General features: G+C 38.3%; 1 protein-coding gene and 3 long non-coding RNA genes across 53 annotated transcripts in view; 3 read left to right on the forward strand and 1 right to left on the reverse strand.

Moving 5' to 3' along the window:
- EIF4G3 (eukaryotic translation initiation factor 4 gamma 3) overlaps positions 1-21,866 on the forward strand; it is a 357,082-nt gene that overhangs the window by 23,933 nt on the left and 311,283 nt on the right. The gene's annotated exons all lie outside the window — the stretch shown is intronic.
- LOC145540316 (uncharacterized) lies at positions 1,471-8,934 on the forward strand. Its single transcript, XR_014078280.1, has 2 exons — positions 1,471-3,609; positions 8,723-8,934. It is a non-coding gene; the product is annotated as an uncharacterized LOC145540316 (long non-coding RNA).
- LOC145540323 (uncharacterized) lies at positions 4,594-7,119 on the forward strand. Its single transcript, XR_014078287.1, has 2 exons — positions 4,594-5,273; positions 7,052-7,119. It is a non-coding gene; the product is annotated as an uncharacterized LOC145540323 (long non-coding RNA).
- Positions 12,607-21,775, reverse strand: LOC145540321 (uncharacterized). The gene is made up of 2 exons (XR_014078285.1): positions 16,425-21,775; positions 12,607-12,759 (listed from the first exon to the last, which is right to left on the reverse strand). It is a non-coding gene; the product is annotated as an uncharacterized LOC145540321 (long non-coding RNA).

The raw sequence follows: 21,866 nt of genomic DNA on the forward strand, positions 1-21,866 counted from the left end.
TATTTAAAAATGTGAAAAACCTTCCATTTCCATTGTTAGAGGCTCTCACAGTTGAGGATTCAGCATGTCTCTCCTTACTGATCTTTTTGTATGCATTTACAAATTGAGAGAAGGAGGAAGTGGGAAAGGAGAAGGGTCAGGGAGAGGGGGAGAGGTGAACGTTTTTAGAGGATGGACTCTGGGAGCTGGACTCTGGTTTGCATCCGAACTGCTGGAAATGTGAGGTTGAGACCTGGAGTCCCATAGATGATAGTCCTAGCTCCCATGGTTTAATGTCCGTGTACCTTGGGAAAGCAGTTTAACCTTTTTGTGCCTCAGTGTTGTCAGGTATGGAGAAGGAAATGGCAACCCACTCCAGTATTGCCTGGAGAATCCCATGGACAGAGGAACCTGGTGGCCTACCGTCCATGGTGGCATAGAGTTGGACACAACTGAAGCAACGCAGCACACACATCCTCATGTGTAAAGGATAATTATAGACTCTAGTGCCTAAGATTGTTGTGAAGATTCAATAGTTGTGCATATTAGGTGCTTAACATGATACCTAGCACTTACGTTATGTAGTCACAAATAGCTATTATTATTTTTATATTATTGGTAGTTGTATTGTTTAACAGGGTTTCTCAGGTGGCACAGTGGTAAAGAATCTGCCTACCAGTGCAAGAGATGCGGGTTCGATCCCTGGGTTGGCAAGGTTCCCTTGGAGTAGGAAATGGCAACCCACTCCAGTATCCTTACCTGGAAAATTCCATGGACCTAGGAGCCTGGCAGGCTACAGTCAGTGGGGTAACAAAAAGTCTGACATGACTGAGTGACTGAACACATATTGTTAAACAAGATTATAAGTGTGATTATACTGCACATGCTTCGTAATTGCTTTTTTATGTTTCGTATAAATCTTTCCCATGTTGATACTTAGATTGTTTTGTACCTGCTCAGTCGCTCAGTCATGTCTGACTCTTTGCGACCCCATGGACTGTAGCCTACCAGGCTCCTCTGTCCATGAGATTATCCTGGCAAGAAGACTGGAATGAATTTCGATTTCCTACTCCAGGTTATCTTCCTGACACAGGGATCGAACCTGTGTCTCTTACGTCTCCTGCATCGGCAGGCTGATTCTTTACCACTAGTGCCACCTGGGAAGCCCAAGGTTTTTTGGTATGTGTATCAAAATCTGTAGTGGATATCCTTGTACGTATGTGTGAGCATTTAACTTGGATGGAATCCTGTAAATAGAATTGCTGAACTGGCGAGTATGTAAATAGTAAACATTTGGCAATTGTTTTTTTAATATCTAAGAATTTTTTTGTTTGTTTTTGCTCCTTGTTTGGTGTGTGGCAGTTGTGTCTTACGATTGGAATGTTACCTTGATTCCTTTCATAGGTACTTGTTTTCTGTTGCCTGCACTGTCTCTCTCCCTTCAGGACTGGTTCTGTTTATTCATCTTGGTTCTTTACTTTCTTAATGTCTGGTGATTGTTAGTTTCCATTCATATGAAAGATGAGGTAGAATTGTATAGTTGGCAGATGGATTCCCTGCAGTTGAGTAATAGTCCTCAAATGTTGTCTTTGAGTATTGTGAGTGGGATCTCATGCCAAGGACATTTTCCTGTATTTGTGTATATGTTTATTTATTTTCTCTTGGAATAATATTTTTAAAGGAACATATTACTAATAAAAGTGGACTTGAGGAACACTTAAAAGAAAAAGCGAAACTTTGGAGTTGAGCAGACCTAGGTAGGTTGTGGTTCTGTGATTTATAGTCATGTGATCTCTGGCAGTTCTATTTGGCAGACCTTTGACACATCAAAACATGTGATGTGATTTGAGTGTCAGTTGCCTTGAGTAATAGGGACTGATGATACCTCACGAGCTGTTTTGTGAATTAAATGAGATCTCTTCAGAATACCAAGTATACTGATTGGCATGTAGTTGGTACTCAAGAAATAATGCTAGTATTAATCTAGCCTATTTTAACATTTTTTATTTTAAAAACTAAAAATGAATCACATTATATTTATTGTTTTGCAGTCTTTTTTTCCTTAATATTCTGGACAAATTTTTGTGTTAATAATAACATCGATCTCATGTTTTGGAAATGACTGGAATTCCTTAGTGTGGGTGTTCCTTAACTTATTTTTATTTAATTCCCTATAATTTATTTGAGTTATTTTCATTTTCTTCTATTATGAAGCTTGCTGCACTAAATGTTCTTATACAAATGCTTTTTGTACTTGAATTGGTATTTTGAGGATAAATTAAAAAGTAGACCAAAAGGTGTGAAAAGAGAAGTATGTTAAAGTATGAAGTAGACCAAAAATTATGAACATTAAATATTAGCTATTGTGAGTTTTAAATAATTTGGTTCCTCATTCCATTTAGATCTTTATTGTTTTTCTGTTTTCCTTTTTATACTTTACTTTGTATTATTTTGCTTTATTAAATGTGTTCTAATTGGCCACTTTAAATTCTTTTTTTTTTTTTTTAACAAAGTGAGGGAAGTAAATAGAATGGCATTAATTATAAAAGGGAACCAGGACTTTTTTGTTAAAACCATAATTTTCTGTTTGGCCAAGGAAATAATGCATTTAAAATACTGAATTATATAGCTCATTTTGTGTTCTTCTTCCCTTTCTTGTTTGCCAAATAATTGGTTCGTGTTTTCTGTTTTTAGCAAACTTAAGTTTAAAATTTATTCCAAAAGAAAGTAGCCTTTAAAAAAATATATGTAGAAGCAGCTATTGTTTAAAAAAAAAGCTTGAATATATTTTAGGTGGTACCAAGTGAATACCTGAATTCACTCCTGAATTGAATAGAATTTGGTCTGTTGAAATAGAGTATGCAAGTTTAGATAAGTCAAATTCTTACTTGTTGAAGTGTGAGGTTATTGATGAAGTGTGACTTATTCTGTGTCTCATCTGTACTGATTATCTCAGTTGCTAGCAGATGTCTGATAGACAGATATATTAATAGGGAGAATGAAAGGATCTTGGAAGTACTAGGGCAGTCTGCAGAGCATGAGTCATACATTTCTCACATCTTCTGTGAATGACTGTGAGCTCCTTGAAGGTGAAAGCAGTCTTCTTTATCTGAGATGATAGTTAGCAAATCACTGGTGGATTTTAAAAAAATGGTAATTTTCTTGAAAATGTGTCGTCTTTATTCCTGACATTTATTGTTGTGGGTTGGTAATAAATCTTGAAAATATTTTTAGGAAATTAATCTGTGAGTCTGCATATTTCATCGTCTTTAAGGTTTGTCATTAAATCATAGCTTTTAAAAACAAATATTTTCTTGAAACCTCACACTTATTGTAAGATGTTTAGACAGCTCAGGAATGTGTATATAAAATAGGAAATATGTTCTGTTGCACTTTAAGTAAACATAATCTTTATTTTTTTTCTTTTGGTACCTAAAAAATAAGCTTAGATATACAGAAAGTATATACAGGAATTTTATTCTTAAATAGAAATGGAATTTTCTGTTGTCTATTTATCTATGTTAAATACATAAAACAGGGATTTAGACCTGTTTTATTTATTTAGACCTGTTAATCAGGTCTTACATATTATGTAAATGACAATGCTGCTGCTGCTGCTAAGTCACGTCAGTCATGTCCGACTCTGTGCAACCCCATAGACGGCAGCCCACCAGGCTCCGCTGTCCCTGGGATTCTCCAGGCAAGAACACTGGAGTGGGTTGCCATTTCCTTCTCCAATGCATGAAAGTGAAAAGTGAAAGTGAAGTTGCTCAGTTGTGTCCAACTCTTAGCGACCCCATGGACTGCAGCCTACCAGGCTCCTCCGTCCATGGGATTTTCCAGGCAAAAGTACTGGAGTGGGTTGCCATTGCCTTCTCCGTAAATGACAATAAATTAGTTTAATTATTTGGATTGTACCTTTTTCTGAGAGCTTTAAATACTAGCATGATGCTTGTTGGATTTGAAATCTGTTCTTTGTTAAGATTGTTGATTTTTAATGATCAAGAAATGAATGATTCCTTTACTTCTCCGTAGACATGTCCTTTAAATTTCATATTCATACTGAATAGGATTCATACTGAAATAGGATTTGGCTGATAACTAGAGGAAGATAGTCTTACCTTTTAAAATAGGTTGATTCTGGGACCTGGTAAAATGTTAAAGGGCAAACCGGGCATGTTGCACCTGACATCCTTTTAGACTTAAAAAATATATATATATGTTTTACAGGTGCCTTGAGTAAATAAACTTTATTAAGGTACAGTTTTCATACAATAAAATACATTGATTTTTGAGGGCATAATTTGATGTTTTGAAAAATAGACACAACAGTATAGTCAATAAAGATAAAATTTTTACATCACCCCAAAAGTTCTCACATATCTCTGCTAAAAAATCCTGCTTCACCCCTTTTTAAGTTAATTTACTTTAATTGGAGGATAATTACAATATTGTGATGGTTTTTGCCATACAGCAACATGAAAAACTTAAAATATTTTATTACTGGTATCTGCAATTAATCACATTGAAAAACTAATGGGCACTGACCGTCTTTATCTGTTTTCTTTCTGTTATGAGGCACCATGTAGCTTGCTGAGATCTCAGTTCCGCAACCAGGGAGTGAACCTGGGCCATGGCAGTGAAAGCCCAGAATCCTAACCACTAGGCCCCCAGGGAGCTCCCAGAAGTGAACTTCTGTTAATCCAGCAAAGTTTATTGTGTGCAAGGCATAGTCTTGCCTTTGTTATTGAGGATTATTAGGATTACCATAAACCTGCCTAAGATTTTTAAACAGTGATGTATGCTCAGAAGTGAATGTGTTGACATATTCTTTAGGTATAATGAAGAGACTCCTTGATTTTAATCTGCATTGTTCCACTAATAGCGTGTTACCAGATCCTGAGCTGTTGTGACACTCAGAGGTGTCAGGAATCCAAACGTCTATCAAAGCATGCCCTTTGTAGGTCAGGTGAATCTTGTGGCCCTAGAAGGCTGCTCCAGCTCCAGCCTGTAAGCTTGCATTCAGTTATTAGGAAGGAGAGAACAAAGAGATCCTTCTTCTCTTAAAGGGCACTTGCCAGAAGACTCATATGCCACTTTTACTTTTACTGAGGAAAGAGAGGAGAAACAGAAATTGGGGGGCATCTAGTGGCCTCTGGCAAAGGGGGTTTTTATGAAGCTCTGTGCAGCAGAGTGATGGGCTCATAGTGGGGGGTCCAGTCAATGACAGTTTATGTTTTATAATTCAGTTCTTTCAGTACTTCCTACCTGCTGATTATTAAAGAAAAGTGAAAGTGAAGTCGCTCAGTCATGTCAGACTCATTGCGACTCCATGGACTGTAGTTTACCAGGCTTCTCCATCCATGGGATTTTCCAGGCAAGTGTAACTGGAGTGGGTTGCCATTTCCTTCTCCAGGGGATCTTCCCAACCCAGGGATCGAACCCTGTCTCCCACATTGCAAGGCAGATGCTTTACCATCTGAGCCACCAGGGAAGCCTGAGTTATTACTCCATGGAGATTTAAGGAGGAGAGGGTAACAGCTATACCTGTTAAGAGAAACAGCCTCTTTTTAAATTAGCTCTCATTTGAGACAGTTAAACAGAAGTTCATTAAAACACAAAAGAAATCTGTTAGATATTAGTAGCGGTCGAAAAGGAAGATAGTAAAAAGTAGGTTTCTTAAGATGTAGTTTGGCCTGAATGCTTCTTATGCCAGTGCCACACACCCACATATAAAAGAATTTTAAAGAATGTAATTGAGTCGTAACCCAAATAACACAATTATATTTTAATATTTTAAATATTTTATATTTTTATATTCAACTTTAAGGTACTCAGTAATTCACCAGTAAAATCTTTGTTATGTATGTCAAAGAATGTTGAAATCCTCAGTAATGAGCTAAAAGAACAGTGGAAATAGATGTAGGATGAATCTTTATCAGAAATTTTCAGCTATTTTTTCCCTCCACCCCCAAGTTCATTATTATAAAATTGCTGTTTTACTCTGGTATTTTTCAGTTTTTATAAAGTTAATATTTTTGAAGTATAATCTTCTATCATGTCTGAGTAGATATGAATATTGAAATGAATTATAGAAGTAAACAGAACAGAATACATATAGGAAAAAAATTTTTTATGATGGTGACTCTAAATTTCCTTTTCCTTTTTGTATTAACCTAAAAGATCTCATATCATCTGTCATATTTCATTGAAAGAATATTCAGCTGTAATTTGGTATTTTCTGTTTTCATAATGGAGCATAATCAAAGCTTTCTTGTAACTTTAGATATAAGAAATTAGATATACTAGATGTATAAAATCTCTGCAAAGAAGAGATTCATGCTCTTTGAAAAACAAAATTCAGTGTTTACCTAAGAGTATGAGGCTGAGGACACTTCAAACTACATAAGTGTTGTATCAGAACAATATACTTGTCAGTCTTTCTCTTTTAATAATATCTTAAAATTTATTGTATTGAATTTGCTTTTGCTTATAGTGATAGACTTTATTTTTGGGGGCTCCAAACTCACTGTTTGTGCTCGAAAATCACTGCAGATGGTGACTGCAGCCGTGAAATTGAAAGACGCTTGCTCCTTGGAAGAAAAGCTATGACCAACCTAGACAGCATATTAAAAAGCAGAGACATTACTTTGCCAACAAAGGTCTGTCTAGTCAAATCTTTGGTTTTTCCAGTAATCATGTAATAGACGTGAGAGTTGGACCATAAAGAAAGCTGAGCACCGAAGAATTGTTGCTTTTCAACTGTGGTGTTGGAGAAGACTCTTGAGAGTCCCTTAGACTGCAAAGAGATCCAACCAGTCCATCCTAAAGGAAATCAGTCCTGAATATTCATTGGAAGGACTGATGCTGAAGCTGAAACTCCAATCCTTTGGCCACCTGGTGTGAAGAACTGACTCATTGGAAAAGACCCGAATGCTGGGAAAGATTGAAGGCAGGAGGAGAAGGGGACGACAGAGGATGAGATGGTTGGATGGCATCACCAACTCCATGGACATAAGTTTGAGTAAGCTCCGGGAGTTGGTGATGGACAGGGAGGCCTGGCGTGCTGCAGTCCATGGGGTCGCAAAGAGTCGGACACAAGTGAGCAACTGGACTGATAATAAAGAAGTAAGAACTTCAGATGCCTTTCTTCCTCCTGTATCTTTATTTATAGTTCATGAAAATGGAAATCACTTAAGAAATAGAAACGCCGTCACTTCAGTTTTCGTTCAGGCAGCGTTGTCAGAGTGACAGGAGTGACTTCATTTTTGAGAAGTCAGTTACTTCTCTCCCCTTGGTTTCAGTGTTGATGTCCTACCCTTGTCCTTGGAATTATGTGTCCATTGAAAGTAACTGGTAAATATTCTGCTTTCAATTTTAGCTGCCTTTATTTCTGGCTTAATTGAAATCTATTCTGACTAGTAGGAATAAATAGATGCTGACTGTGAGAATAATATATGTGATTATATTATGGAAAGAAGTAAGGTGCCAATGAAAGCACTTAAATAATATATTAGGGTTTGTAAGGAGAAACTTAGGGTCTCTTACACAAGACAGCTTTGATGTCTAACTTAGATTTTCTTGACCTTTTTACTAGTATAATACTTACGATTCCCTGTTAAGTGTAGACTATTTTGATATTTTAGATAATATGCCATAATTCTGTAAAAAAATAAAAGTGTTCTGGCTTTCTGTGCACTCTGCTTTTTCTTTGCCCTTACCTGCTTGATTTGCTTCTAACTTCTGTTCTTTGTGGTCTATTTTAATTCTCTGCACTCAGTCTTTTCCTCTGTAAAACTAACTAACTAGACTAAATTTGTTCCAAAATCCTTTTTGGCTTTTTTATTTTATTAACCTGATTAGGATAGAAATAGTCACATGTATCCTTTTTTTTTTTTCCCACCTTCCTCGAGCATGGGCAGCAGCCCTTTTTTGTTACTAAGGACTTTCTTTTAGGCAAAATAGGGAGATGTGTGGGGGGAGGGGATTAGTTGAAAATCAAATAAACTTTAGCAATAAAGTGTTATATCAGAGAAGTTTGAAATATAGTTGATATTGGAGACAGTCTTGCGGAACTCCTTTCCTTTGTTTGTATTGCTTATTATTGGAATTTGATGCACATTTTAAACATTTTTCTTTGTACCTTTTCTCTTTCAGAATAATCCTGTTAGGAAAAAGTATGAATTAGATTAGTCAGGTGCCTCCAGAATCAAGGGACATTTCAGGCAGTGTCGAATAGAACTTTCTGTAATGTTGAAAACATTCTGCGTCTACACTGTCCAGTATGCGTGTGTGCTCCTCTGTCCATGAAATTTTTCAGGGAAGAGTACTGGAGTGGGTTGCCATTTCCTCCCCCAGGGGCTCCTCTCAACCCAGGGATCGAACCTGCATCTCTTGCATCTTCTGCATTGGCAGTTGGATTTTTTACCACTGCACCACCTGGGAAGCCCACATTGTCAGGTATGGCAGCCACTAACCTAATAGCTACATGTGGCTAGTGGCTGCCATATTGGACAACGTAGCTCCCACTCCAGTACTCTTGCCTGGAAAATCCCATGGACGGAGGGGCCTGGTAGGCTGCAGTTCATGGGGTCGCAAAGAGTTGGACACGACTGAGCGACTTCACTTTCACTTTTCACTTTCATGCATTGGAGAAGGAACTGTCAACCCACTCCAGTGTTCTTGCCTGGAGAATCCCAGGGACGGGGGAGCCTGGTGGGCTGCCGTCTATGGGGTCGCACAGAGTCGGACACGACTGAAGCAACTTAGCAGCAGCAGCAGCAGCTCTATATTGTCCATTCAACCAGCAGATTTTTTCTGAGTACTCAGAAGATATGCCCAGCATTGTATTAGGTGCCAGAGATATTAGGGTCCTGCAATATGGTGAGAGAGAGATGATTAAAGAGATAAGTGTAATATGTCTCATAGTTGCTACATTTAAAAAAAAAGGAAAAACAACACAGGGAGCGTAGATAGTGGTTCTTACCTAATCCAAGCTGAGGGTGACACTTTGATGGTGCTCTTAGGTTAAAAGAAGTTATGTTGGGTCTTCCCTGGTGGCTCAATGGTAAAGAACCCACTTGCCAATGCATGGGACATGGATTCGATCCCTGATCTGGGAAGATCCCACATGCTGCGGAACGCCTAAGTCTGTGTGCCATAACTGTTGAGCCTGTACTCTAGAGCTTGGGAGCTGCAACTCCTGCAACCCGTACGCCCTAGAGCTCGTGCTCCACAGCAAGAGTCGTCACTGTGGTGAGAAGCCTGTGCGCCAGAACTAGAGAGGAGCCCCTGCTCACTGCAGCTGGAGAGAAGCCCAGCACAGCACCCCCTCCCCCACTAAAAACTGTATCAACCAGCCCCTTATATTGAGCTCAGGTCAGTCCTTGTGTTTCAACATCACCAAGGGATATGGAACCACTTGGTTATTATTTTTGAGCGTACAGGGTCAGCTCTAGTATTTTTGTGCTTTAACTGTGGACCATGTATAGAATTGGTAGGTCTTCATTGTTTGTGATGAGATGAACTGTTTCTGTTGTGAAAATCTGTAAACAGAACCGTAAATTATTAAGGCTATTTGCCTAAAGTGGTTACTGTTAAGTGAGTGCAGTTTATGTGGTTTTCCTAAGGCCAAATATTCTTGCTCTCAAATAATGTTTTGTTCGTGTTACAATATTGCTGGCAAGTAGGCTGTCTTGGTTCTGTAATTCCTGGATATATATATTATGGAGATCTTTGGGTCAAATTTCCTGGGCTTTGGGACTTCTACATATGAATATTCAGTGGAAGAGTAATAGTTCTTTATCTTCTTTAGCACTGATCTTTATCTGAATTCTGGAGACAAGGAATGCCTGTCAAGTCCTAGGGCCCCTGGATGTCATTGTAGCCTCTGAGTCCACTTATAGTCTCTCAGGTTTGATTTATTTAGAACCTTCTCTGCCATGACTTGGGGGAGGAGGGCCTTTGAAATTCTCTTTGCTCTTACTCTGTCTGGTCCTTCGGGTGACTCTGGAGGAACTCAGGAAAGTGTGAGACATGTGCCTAGTGAATGAATTTTCATAGCCCCTCTAGATGCTGAAGAGCAGGAGCTTTGACTTTTAGCCCCAGAGAACAGATTCTATAAGAATGCACTTACAGGTAATTTAAATGAATTGTGCTCATCAGTAAATGCCTTGTTTTTAGGATGTTTTGAAGTTTATTTCTCTGTAATTCTTGTAAAAAGAGCTTGGGTTTGGTTTTGATTTCTCGTGTAACTCAGTTTAAGGAGGAGGAACATTTTTATTGCATAGTAATCTAGAAAAATAGAATTTGTGGTTTCAATTTGTTGGGTTAATGAGTGTTATTGTCAGACGATAAACACACAACCCAAGTACTTAAGAATTCTGACAACATAGATCCTTTCTTTCTTCATGTTGATTTTTTAAAAGATTGATTTTAGGTGATTATAGCTTATTTTAGCTAGTATTTTTGAAACTTCAATCTAAGATTCAGATTTAGGTAATACTTATTGAATACTTTTGAAATACATTCATGTTTTACTTTTTCTGTGGATTATTTGTTGGGTGGAAATACATAAACCAAGTATGTAATTTTAAGTTTTCTAGTAGACATGTTCAAAAGTGAAAAATAGGTAAAATTAATTTTAGTAATATACTTAATCCATTATATCCCAAATACTATCATTTTAAGATGTGATCATTATAAAATTTTTAGTGAGATACTGTATTTTACACTCTGTACTCTTTGCACTCAGTGTGTGTTTTACACTTAGAGCGCATCTCACCTTGTGGTAGCCATATTTTAAGTGCTCAGTAGCCTCATGTGGCTTAGAGGTTACCTAGTGAAAAAATGGATTTCTATTTCATATAGAAAGAGTAAACTGCTTTCCTGTGTGCTTTCAGAGGAGACCTGGACTAGCAGAGCTGGAGGCAAAGGAAAGGATAAAGAGGAGGAGATATGTGGCAGGTAGTACAAGTCAATAGTGTTAACATGCCACACCTTTTTCTAGCTGGGTCAGTTGCTTTACAACAGCTATAGATAAATTTACTATTTACTTTCTTTGCTAAACTAGCTGCTTTATGCAGGAGTTAGGTTTTCCCTTTCTGTTTTTCTGGGGTCTCTCAGTGCTAAGCACAGCAAAGTGCATACTCAGTCACTCGGTCTTGTCTGACTCTTTATGACCCCCTGGACTCTAGCCTTACAGGCTCTTCTGTCCATGGGATTTTCCAGGCAAGAATACTGGAGTGGGATGCCATTCTGTTCTCCAGGAGATCTTCCCGACCCAGGGATTGAACCCCTGTCTCCCTGTATTGGCAGGTAGATTCTTTACCACTGAGCCACCTGAGAAGCCTAGGCACTAAGTAGACACTAATAAATAATGTTCACTAGAAGTCTGTACTGAGAATAGGGAATTTTAAACACTTCCTGTGAAGATTTTTGGAGTGATTTATTGCATTTCTGGGAGTTAGATTTGTTTTGTTTCTCATGTTATATATGTATCCATTCTCAAAGTTATTCCACAAATCAGGAGTGGAAAAAATATATACACTGTCAGGAATAAGGACACATGTGAAGACCTACAGTTTGTAAATACTGACATACAGTGTTATACTGTTTGCATTTTTGTCCTTTAGCAGTTGCCCACTAATAGTAACTAACATTTGATTAACATGTAGACTATTCATTTTTGGTTCTACTTCTTTTTCATAATACTTTTGTGGATAGGTCGGTGGGATTGACCTCACTGTATAAATGATGAAAATGGCTTTTTTGGGGGGGATCACAAAAGGCATTTACTTGTCGTGGTTGGAGTTAGTGGGTATGTTTGGTGTGTTTGGTGGGATATAGTTCTCTAGAAACTTTAGTAATAGTATGATAATGATTATTTACATTTGTAATCAGTGAGATGCAGAGTGACGTATCCAGTTTGAAAACTGAAAAGATGCATTTTGAAATGCTACAGCTAATGCTACAGAAATATGTTGTAGTATAGCAAACCCATGTATCCATCAACCAGTTTCACAAACAAAACATCATCAGTGTAATTGAAGACCTCAGCATGTACCTCCTTGACCACTTGATTCTTTCATTAGGGGTGACTTATCCTGATTTTCCTGGAGGAGGGCATGGAAACCCACTCCGGTATTCTTGCCTGGAGAATCCCATGGGCAGAGGAGCCTGGCGGGCTACAGTCCATAGGGTTGCAAAGAGTCAGACATGACTGAAGTGACTTAGCACATCCTGAATTTGGGATTTGTTAGTGTGGTGTATTTCTTTATATATTTACTACATACTTACATTGAGTTTTCTAAACCTTTTAGTTGTAGTTCCGTTGTGGAAGAAATCAGAATTATTAAATCTAAAGTTGTGTGTGTGTATTTTTTCATCCTGCGAGGAATTTCTGAACTTGTTTCCAACTTTGTATTTCTGAATAGAGTTATAAGTCATTTTGACTGAAAAGTTACAAGGTTTTGTTTGAAAGAGCTAATCTAATTATTTCTAGCCAATATTTTGACTCTTAAGCTTTTCGGTGACCTCACTGGCAGTCCAGTGGTTAGGACTTTGTGCGTCCACTGCATGGGGCACGGGTTCCATCCCTGGTTGAAGAACTAAGATCCTGCATGCCACGGGGCACGGCCAAAAAAACCAGCAACAAAAAAACTAACAGATTTTTGTCTCCTAACGGTAGGGACATGACCATTTCAAATTATTTTGCACAGTGAGGTAATAATACTATGTGAAAGTGAAAGTCGCTCAGTTGTGTCCGACTCTCTTTGTGACCTCATGAACTATACAGTCCATGGAATTCTCCAGGCCAGAATACTGGAGTGGGTAGCCTTTCCCTTCTCCAGGGGATCTTCCCGACCCAGGAATCGAACTGGGGTCTCCTACATTGCAGGCAGATTCTTTACCAACTGAGCTATCGGGTTTTTATTGAATATGGTCTATTCACTGTTAATAGGCCATAAACGTTGAAGAAGCAAGTGACATTAAAATACACAGTAGAAATCTAGGGCTACAGTGTAAGGACTAGAGATAATGCATGTAATGACAGTGATCTTTAAGGATCTAAATTCTGGTATCTGCATTTATTTATCCATAATTGGCAGTAGCAAGCCGTACTTAACCTTTTTTGGTTAATGGGAAGGACTAGAGTATATAAAGTGCCTTAAACCATCCTGGGTGCTCTATTATCAGTGTATCAGATATTTTTCAGACCTTAGTGTTTGTGGCCCTTGGGTTTAAATAGCAGCTTGGAAGCCGAGTCCATTCTCAGCCTCTTTTTTTAGTTGTTGGAGAAGATGGTGATGAGTGGACTCTGTAACCTTGAAATTGTTCCTTTTTGATTTTTGTTACTCTGAAAGGTACGGCTATGGCAGGGTATCTGCTGAAATTATCTGTTTATGTATGTTGTCCACTTTTTTCAGTAAGCCCTTGAACATATTAGTCATAATTAACGAAAAAAAATTCTCTCTCTGATAGTTATAACATCTGAATTGTCCCCGAGTCTACTTGTATTGATTGCTTTTTCTCTTGACCGTAGGCTGTTGTCTCTTTTTGTGTGTCTCATAATTTTTGTCTAGGTGTTGGGCATGGTGTATGTGGAACAACAGCAGACACTCAGGTAAGTAGTATTTATGCTTGGAAGTGAGCACACCCCACCTCTGTTGGACTGTCAGTGTGTGGGGTAACTCAGCTAGTCATGAGTTGAGCTTTATTATTATTATTTTTTTTATTAATTTTGCTTGATTTTCTTGGCTTAGTTGATTCACAGTATGTGGGATCTTAGTTCCTTGACCAGGGGTTGAAACTGTGTCTCCTGCATTGGAAGGCAGATTCTTGTCACTATTCCCTCTCTTCCTTGTGGCAGCCATCATTTGCCTTGTATTTGTACTTGTTCTTGAGTGGGGTTTCCTGTCCCTCACCCAGCATTAACAGATTCCTGCGTGGTGTATTAATGTGGAATCCTAGGCACAAGATGGTTACTTACCTATTATTTTATCTCAGCAGCAAAGATGTTGGCATTGTATTATGACAGACAGGGTTTGTTGCCCCTACTCCAGTGGCCTAACCCCTTTGCTTCAGAGGAGGAAAGGATATTGGGAATCAGGTGTGACTTTGTGTCTGTTCCCAGCAGTGACTGGTCTCACCTTCTAAATTCCTGTGCCATTGAGCGGGACTCTCTGGTCTTTTGCCATGAAACCAATCTTTCTCATGAGCACCCTGTGGAGGCCAGTGGCAAGTGAACGCAGATTCCCATTATGGATAGGGCACCCAGTTGGGAAGCTGGTATGCCAGGCTGTACCTTTTGGGAATACATTAAATATTCTTTTCTTTTTGTTCGTTGTGTTATGGTTACCCCGCTCTCTCCTCGTCGGCCAGGTATGTTCTTTACCAAATTTTCTCGTTTGATTGCCTTGCAACTTTCACAACCTCTGATGGGCTCATGAAACCTGGGGTGTTTCAGCTTATCTGGCCTTTTCTTCTTTTAGAGTGAATGCCGTGGTTTTTTTTTTGTTTTTTTTTTTTTTTTGGTTTTCTGTATTTTAAGCTGAAATAGAAATTTAAAAGTAATCTTTAGAGTTAACCTGTACTAAACTTCATTCGAAGGATTCAAAGTGGTTTACAAAAATACTTGAAATAATAATAAATGATAAAATTAGGTAAAGATGGCCTCTAAGCAATAGCTTTTTAGATATGTCTTCTCAAGCAAGGGAAACAAGCAAAAATGAACAAATGGCATTATACCAAACTAAAATTCTGCACAGCAAAGGAAATTATCAATAAAATGAGAAGACAGCCTACCAAATGGAAGAAGGTATTTGCAAATGATTTATCTGATAAGGGGTTAATATGTAAAGTATGTGAAGAACTCATCCAACTCAATAACAACAAAACACAATTAAAAAATGAGTGGAGGAGCTGAATAGATATTTTTCCAAAGAAGACATACAAATGGCCAACAGGCACAGGAAAAAGGTGTTCAACATTGCTAATTATTAGGGAACTGCAAATCAGAACCACACCTACCAGAATGATTATTATAAAAAAAACAAGCAATGACAAGTGTTGGAGAGGATGTAGAGAAAAGGGAACCCTCATACACTGTTGGTGGGAATGTGAACTGGTGCAGCCACCATGGAAGGCAGTATGGAGATTCCTCAAAAGTTAAGCATAGAAATACCATATGATCTAGCTGTTCTACTTCTGGGTATTTATCCAAAGAATCCAAAAACCATTTGAAAAGATAACATGCACCCCTGTGTTCAACACTACTTACAATAGCCAAAATATGAAAACAACCAAGTGCCCATCAATGGATGGATGAATAGATAGAGGATGTGGTATATAGACATATTTCCACACACACACACACACACACACACACACACACACACAATGTAATACTATTCAGCCACAGAAAGATGAAATCTTGACATTTGTGACAACATTGATGAACCTTGAGGGTATTATGCTACGTGAAGTAAGTCAGAAAGAGAAAAGACTAATGTGTGATTTCATTCATAAGTGTAATATAAAAATGAATTAAAAAAGAACAACCGAACAAAACCAAATATAGGTACAGAGAGCACAGTAGTGGTTACCAGAGGGTGAGGGCAAAATGGGTAAAGGAGATCAGCAGTATGGTGATAGGTGGAAATTATGTTTGGTGGTGAGCCTGCTGTAGAGTATACAGAAGAAGAAATATAATACGGCAGAAATGAAACTTACGTAATATTATAAATTAGTGTTACTTCACTAAAAAAAAATAAAACCAGGTAAAGAAATCAAAACAGAGGGGAAGTACGGATAGGGATTAGAAAAGTACCAGCAGACAGATAGGTTGAGCGTGAGTTTTGTATACAAATGAACGCCAGAGATGCTGGTGTGAGTTACAGAGTTGAATCTGAGCTTCATCATGAGTAGAGCTAAGTTACATGATTGACGGTGTTCAAATTTAAATTCTTTTCATTGATGCCTTTTAAATATGGGAAGAATTTTTTTTTTTTTTACTTTTACTGGCAGAGCTGGTGAAGTGAATTATGTAACGTGTAAACATTATATACATTTATATATTTATTGAGTATAGTTTGATTTACAATATTCTGTTAGTTTCAGGTATATTAGTTTATATATGTGTTAGTTTCAGCACAATTATATATATAAATATGTATACATTTTCAGATTCTTTTCCCATATAGATTATTACAAAATATCATAATTACTTGTGCTATATAATAGATCCTTGTTGTCTCTCTATACTATATATATATAGTACTTTGTGTATGTACTGTATAGAAGAAGGAACTATTTTAGGGCTTCCCTGGTGGCTCAGATGGTAAAGAAACTGCCTACAATGCTGGAGACCTGGGTTCAATCCCTGGATCGGGAAGATCTCTTGGAGTTGTTGTTCAGTCGCTCAGTCATGTCTGACATTTTGTGACCCCATGGACTGCAGCACGCCAGGCTTCCCTGTCCTTTACCATCTCCTGGAGCTTGCTCAGACTCATGTCCATCACGTCAGTGATGCCATCCAACCATCTCATCCTCTGTCGTCCCCTTCTCCTGCCTTCAGTCTTTCCCAGGATCAGGGTCTTTTCCAGTGCATCAGCTCTTTGCATCAGGTGGCCAGAGTATTGGAGCTTCAGCTTCAGCATCAGTCCCTGTGATGAATATTCAGGATTGATTTTCTTTAGGATTGACTTGTTGGATCTCCTTGCAGTCCAAGGGACTCTCAAGAGTCTTCTTCAACACCACCCAGTTCAGGAGCATCAGTTCTTTGGCATTCAGCCTTCTTTATGGTGCAACTCTCACATCCATACATGACTACTGGAAAAACCATAGCCTTGACGAGATGGACCTTTGTTGGCAAAGTAATGTCTGCTTTTTAATATGCTGTCTAGGTTGGTCATAGCTTTTCTTCCAAGGATCAAGCATCTTTTAATTTCATGGCTGAGTCACCATCTGCAGTGAGTTTGGAGCCCAAGAAAATAAAGTCTCTCACTGTTTCCCCATCTATTTGCCATGAAGTGATGGGACTGGATGCCATGATCCTAGTTTTCTGAATGTTGAGTTTTAAGCTAGCTTTTTCACTCTCCTCTTTCACCTTTATCAAGAGGCTCTTTAGTTCCTCTTTGCTTTCTGCCATAAGGGTGGTGTTATCTGCATATCTGAGGTTATTGATATTTCTCCTGGCAATCTTGGTTCCAGCTGAGCTTCATCTAGCCGGACATTTCACATGATGTACTCTGCATGTAAGTTAAATAAGCAGGGTGATAACATACAGCCTTGACATACTCCTTTTCCCAATTTTGAACCAGTCTGTTGTTCCATGTCTGGTTCTCACTGTTGCTTCTTGACCTGCATACAGGTTTCTCAGGAGGAAGGTAAGGTGATCAGGTATTCCCATCGCTTTAAGAATTTTCCACAGTTTGTTGTGATCCACACAGTCAAAGGCTTCCCCTGGAGTGGGAAATGTCTCCCCACTCCAGTATTCTTGCCTGGAGAATTACATGGACAGAGCAGCCTGGCAGGTGTACATCCATGGGATTGCGAAGAGTCGAACTCGATGGAGCTAGTAACACTTTCATGTATATGTTAATCCCAATCTCCTGGTCTATTCCCCTCCCTTTCTCCATTGGTAGCTGTAAGTTTGTTTTCTGTGTCTGTGAGTCTCTTTTCTGTTTTACAAATAATTTCATTTGTATCTTTTTTGAGATTCCACATGTAAGTGATATCATATGATATTTCTCTCTCTCTCCCTGACTTACTTCAGTTAGTATGATAATCTCTTGGCCCATCCATGTTGCTACAAATGGCATTATTTCATTCTTTTTTTGATTGTAAATAATATTCCATTGTGTGTGTGTATGTTTATGTGTATCATATCTTCTTTATCCATTCATCTGTCATTGGACATCTAGGTTGCTTCATATCTTGGCTTTTGTAAATAGTGCTGCAGTAAACATCCGGGTGCATGTTATCTTTTCGAATTATAGTTTTCTTTGGCTATATGCCCAGGAGTGCAATTACAGGATCATATGGTAACTCTATTTTTAATCTTTTATGGAACCTTCATACTGTTCCCCATAGTGACTGTACCAGTTTACATTCCCACCAACACCCTCTCCAGCATTTATTATCTGTCGACTCTTTGATGATCGCCATTCTCACTGGTATGAGGTGATACCTCACTGTAATTTTGATTTGCATTTCCCTAATAATTAGTGATACTGAGCATCTTGTGCCTGTTGGCCATCCGTGTGTCTTCTTTGGAGAAATGTTTGTTTAGATCTTCTATTTTTTGATTGGAGATGTCGTATTTTTAATACAGACACTTGATTTTTTTTCTTTTAACCTATACTGTTTCTTGCTTGAGTTTGTTGTTTGTACTTTTCTCACACTCTCTCCTGAAGCAGTTGGGTAATTTTATTAATATCAGTGCCTGATAGTTAGTGTAAGCTGCTTAGCCTATGGCAAATGGTTTATGAGATAATTGCTGGTTGAATCTGAGTCCCCAGAAGATGCTATTAACCTGTTGTTGCTAGGAATCCCAGGTGTCCTTATGCATAGATGGAGTTAAGGAATTAATTCATTTGTTTAGTGCACAAACATTTATGGCATACGAGCTATGCATGCGTTGTTTTAAGAACTGAGGAACAGTGTTTCAAGAACAGTTTTAAGAACTGTTTTAAGAACAGTGAATAAAAACAAGCCCCTTTCTCATAAAACCTATATTGTAGTAGGAATAGAAAGATAGTACGAAATAAGTGAAGTCATATGGTAGTAAGTGCTGTGTGAAAAATATGAAGTTGGAGAGTTGTTACTTTACCTAGGGTTGGCCAAGAAAGTCTTTTTTAAGGGGAAATTTGAGCAGAGAGATGAAAAGAAGTTGAGCTTTCGGTTGTGGGAATATCTGCCTATTTTCCAATAGAATGTTTTGCAGAGGAAGCAGTAAGTGCAGGATCTCTGAACTTGTCCTTGAACGCACATTTGAGGTAGGTAAAGGAGGCCAGTGTATCTGGCGATGAAGTGGGGGTTGAAATTTGTGTATATCCTTGTAGGAAATGGTAAGAATTTTATTTTGATATGGGAACCCTTTGGAGGGTTTAGAGGTGAGACATGGTGTTTGTATGACTTTTGTAATTATATCTGATTTTAGATATACCTCCCCACCTAAAATCTGTAATGTTTTACTGTGGTGCATTACCGTATTCCATCAGTCTATAGAGATCAGGAAGACTCTTGTTTTCTTCCATAACATTTGTTCTGTTTCCTGGAACATTTTTCTTTGAGCTTAAGGAACCTATTCTTGTGATAAAAGAAGCATACTTCCAGAAGTCTCTAAACTGTATTTGGTCTTTTGTCTATTGAGATACGTTATTTGTGTTATTTGTGAGTGAGATCCAATCTTTTGCTATTTTAAGTGATGCTAAAGATACTTGATGCCTGTCAAGGATGGGGAGTGCCACTGGTGGGACAAGGTAGATTCGAATACAGAGGTGAGAGTTCCAAAGGCAGACTTAACTACTGCTTCATCTGTTGAGATAGAGCCAACTCTTAATGGTATCTGATGCTTTTGTTTCCCTTATCTTGACAAGTGTTTGTTTAAATCTCTTCAGCTTAAGACTTAATACTTTACATAAATACAGTGTAGTATTATGGTTAAGAGTATGAACTCTGAAGTCAGAATACTTACCAAGATCGAAAAAGTTTCTTTTTTCCTTTTCTATTCTTCAGTTGTCTCATCCTGAAATAGAGCAAAGTAATAGAACTTTTCTCCTAGGTTTGTTGTGAATGAATTAATGTGCATACAACAGGGCCAGGCTTAGTAGGTGTCTCATAAAGTTCGCTATTCTTATTATACGGAATATGTAACCATAAGACTTTCTTTATAAGGGCCGTTTGTCATTGACAAAGTGAGGTCACTATTTCAACAGTATTTAACACTCTTTTTAGACCTTCCCTATTTATTTTTGTTTGAAGTAATTTTGTCTAGTGGCTCAGACGATAGAGAAAGCCTGCAGTGCAGGTGACCTGGGTTTGGGACGATCCCCTGCGGGAGGGCATGGCAACCCACTCCAGTATTCTCACCTTGGGGATCCCCATGGACAGAGGAGCCCTGTGGGCTACAGTCCATGGGGTCGCAGAGTTGGACACAACTGAGCCACTAAGCACAGCACACACAACTGTGTCAACAATTGAATGATCTTTATGGGATATGCTAACTCCGAGAAGATCATCGTCCAGATGTGCCCGATTGATTTTTCTATTTTGAAATAAACTGGTGAGTATTAAAATCTTAAGTGTTATTGTCTCCCTGAGATTGATCTGATATTGGGTATATAGAGATAATTCATGCTCGAGTAACTAATTCAGTTGTGCTTGTAGGCTAGCGGACATCTTAATTATAACTCTTGCTCCTGTTGTGTCATCTTAATCTGACTTTTGAGAATTGCTCATGTATGTTAACAGGTGATATACTATTATATGTTAATATTAGAGCTTTAATACCAGTTTAAAAAAAAAACCTTTAAGTTAGATCTGTAATTGTCAAAAGTATTTTGCTTTCCAAGCTCAGTTCTCTAGGCATGAAGAACTATCATGCTTTCTTATTTGTTTTTAATGTTAAAAATGATGTATTAAATCATTTATGGCTGCGCTGGGTCTTGGTGCTTTGCACGAGTTTTCTCTGCTTGTGGTGAGTGGGGGCTGCTCTCTCCATTGTGGTGCCTGGGCTCCGCGTTGCAGTGGGTTCTCTTGTTGTGGAGCTCGGGCTGCAGAGTGCGTGGGCTGCGGGAATTGTGGCTCACAGGCTTAGCTGCCTCGCAGCATGTGGGATCTTCCCCAGATCAGGGATTGACTATGTTCCCTGCATTGGCAGGTGGACTCTTAACCACTGACCCACCAGGGAAGTCTCAGGTTTTCTTGTCAGATAACGGTTAGCTTTTTTTTTAGCAATAAAAAGTATTTTTTAACTAAAGCATGTACAGTTTTCTTTTTAAGACAATGCTGTTGTGCACTTAATAGACCACAATATAGTATAAACATAACTATATGCCTTGGGAGACTAAAAAAATTTGTATGACTTGCTTTATTTGTGATATTAACTGTATTGTGGTGGTCTGGAACCAAACCCATAGTGTCTCCTAGGTATGCTTGCATCAGATTTGCTCACTTTCTGGTGTTCAAAGCCCATGTTCTTAGTCGCTCAGTCGTGTCTGACTCTTGGCAACCCCATGGACTGTAGCGCGCCAGGTTCCTCTTCTGTCTTTGGAATTCTCCAGGCAAGAATACTGGAGTGGGTTACCATTTCCTTCTCCATGTAATAAACAAAAGCACATCTTTACTTACTACAGGTCCTTGGATGGCAGTTTGAATGTTTGCCAGATGAAGTACATTTGTTTACAGCTGTGTCATAATACACCTTGGATATTTGGAGAGATATATAATATTTGAAATATTTAAGCAAGAGAGTGTGTTTTTAATCCCTGAGTTGATCCCTTGACTATTAAAAAGCTACTATGTATTCCATAGCATTTCTGTGTCATAGAAATGCCTTCACTATATTGTCATTTAATGCATGCTTTTTGTTATCACAGGAATTTTACCAAAGGTAATGTTTTCTATGTTTTTCATGGGACCTTTGTGGCAGCATTTTATTTGATTATAATCTAGGAAAGGTGGTTTTCTTTCTTTGCTTTTACAGTCAGTTTTCTGCTGTTTAAAACATTGTCCAGTGCAGTTTGTCTCCAGCTCCCTTTTGTAAACTTTAGTGCCATTAAAAAAAAAAAAAGCTTTTTATTTTGTATTGGGGTGTAGCTGATTATGGATGTTGTTATAGTTTCAGGTGAACAGAGCCATTCAATTTTAAAGCCAGTTTTTTG

This window comes from Giraffa tippelskirchi, chromosome 3, assembly GCF_054371585.1.
Source record: "Giraffa tippelskirchi isolate mGirTip1 chromosome 3, T2T-mGirTip1v1.2.pri, whole genome shotgun sequence".
Lineage (NCBI taxonomy): Eukaryota > Metazoa > Chordata > Mammalia > Artiodactyla > Giraffidae > Giraffa > Giraffa tippelskirchi.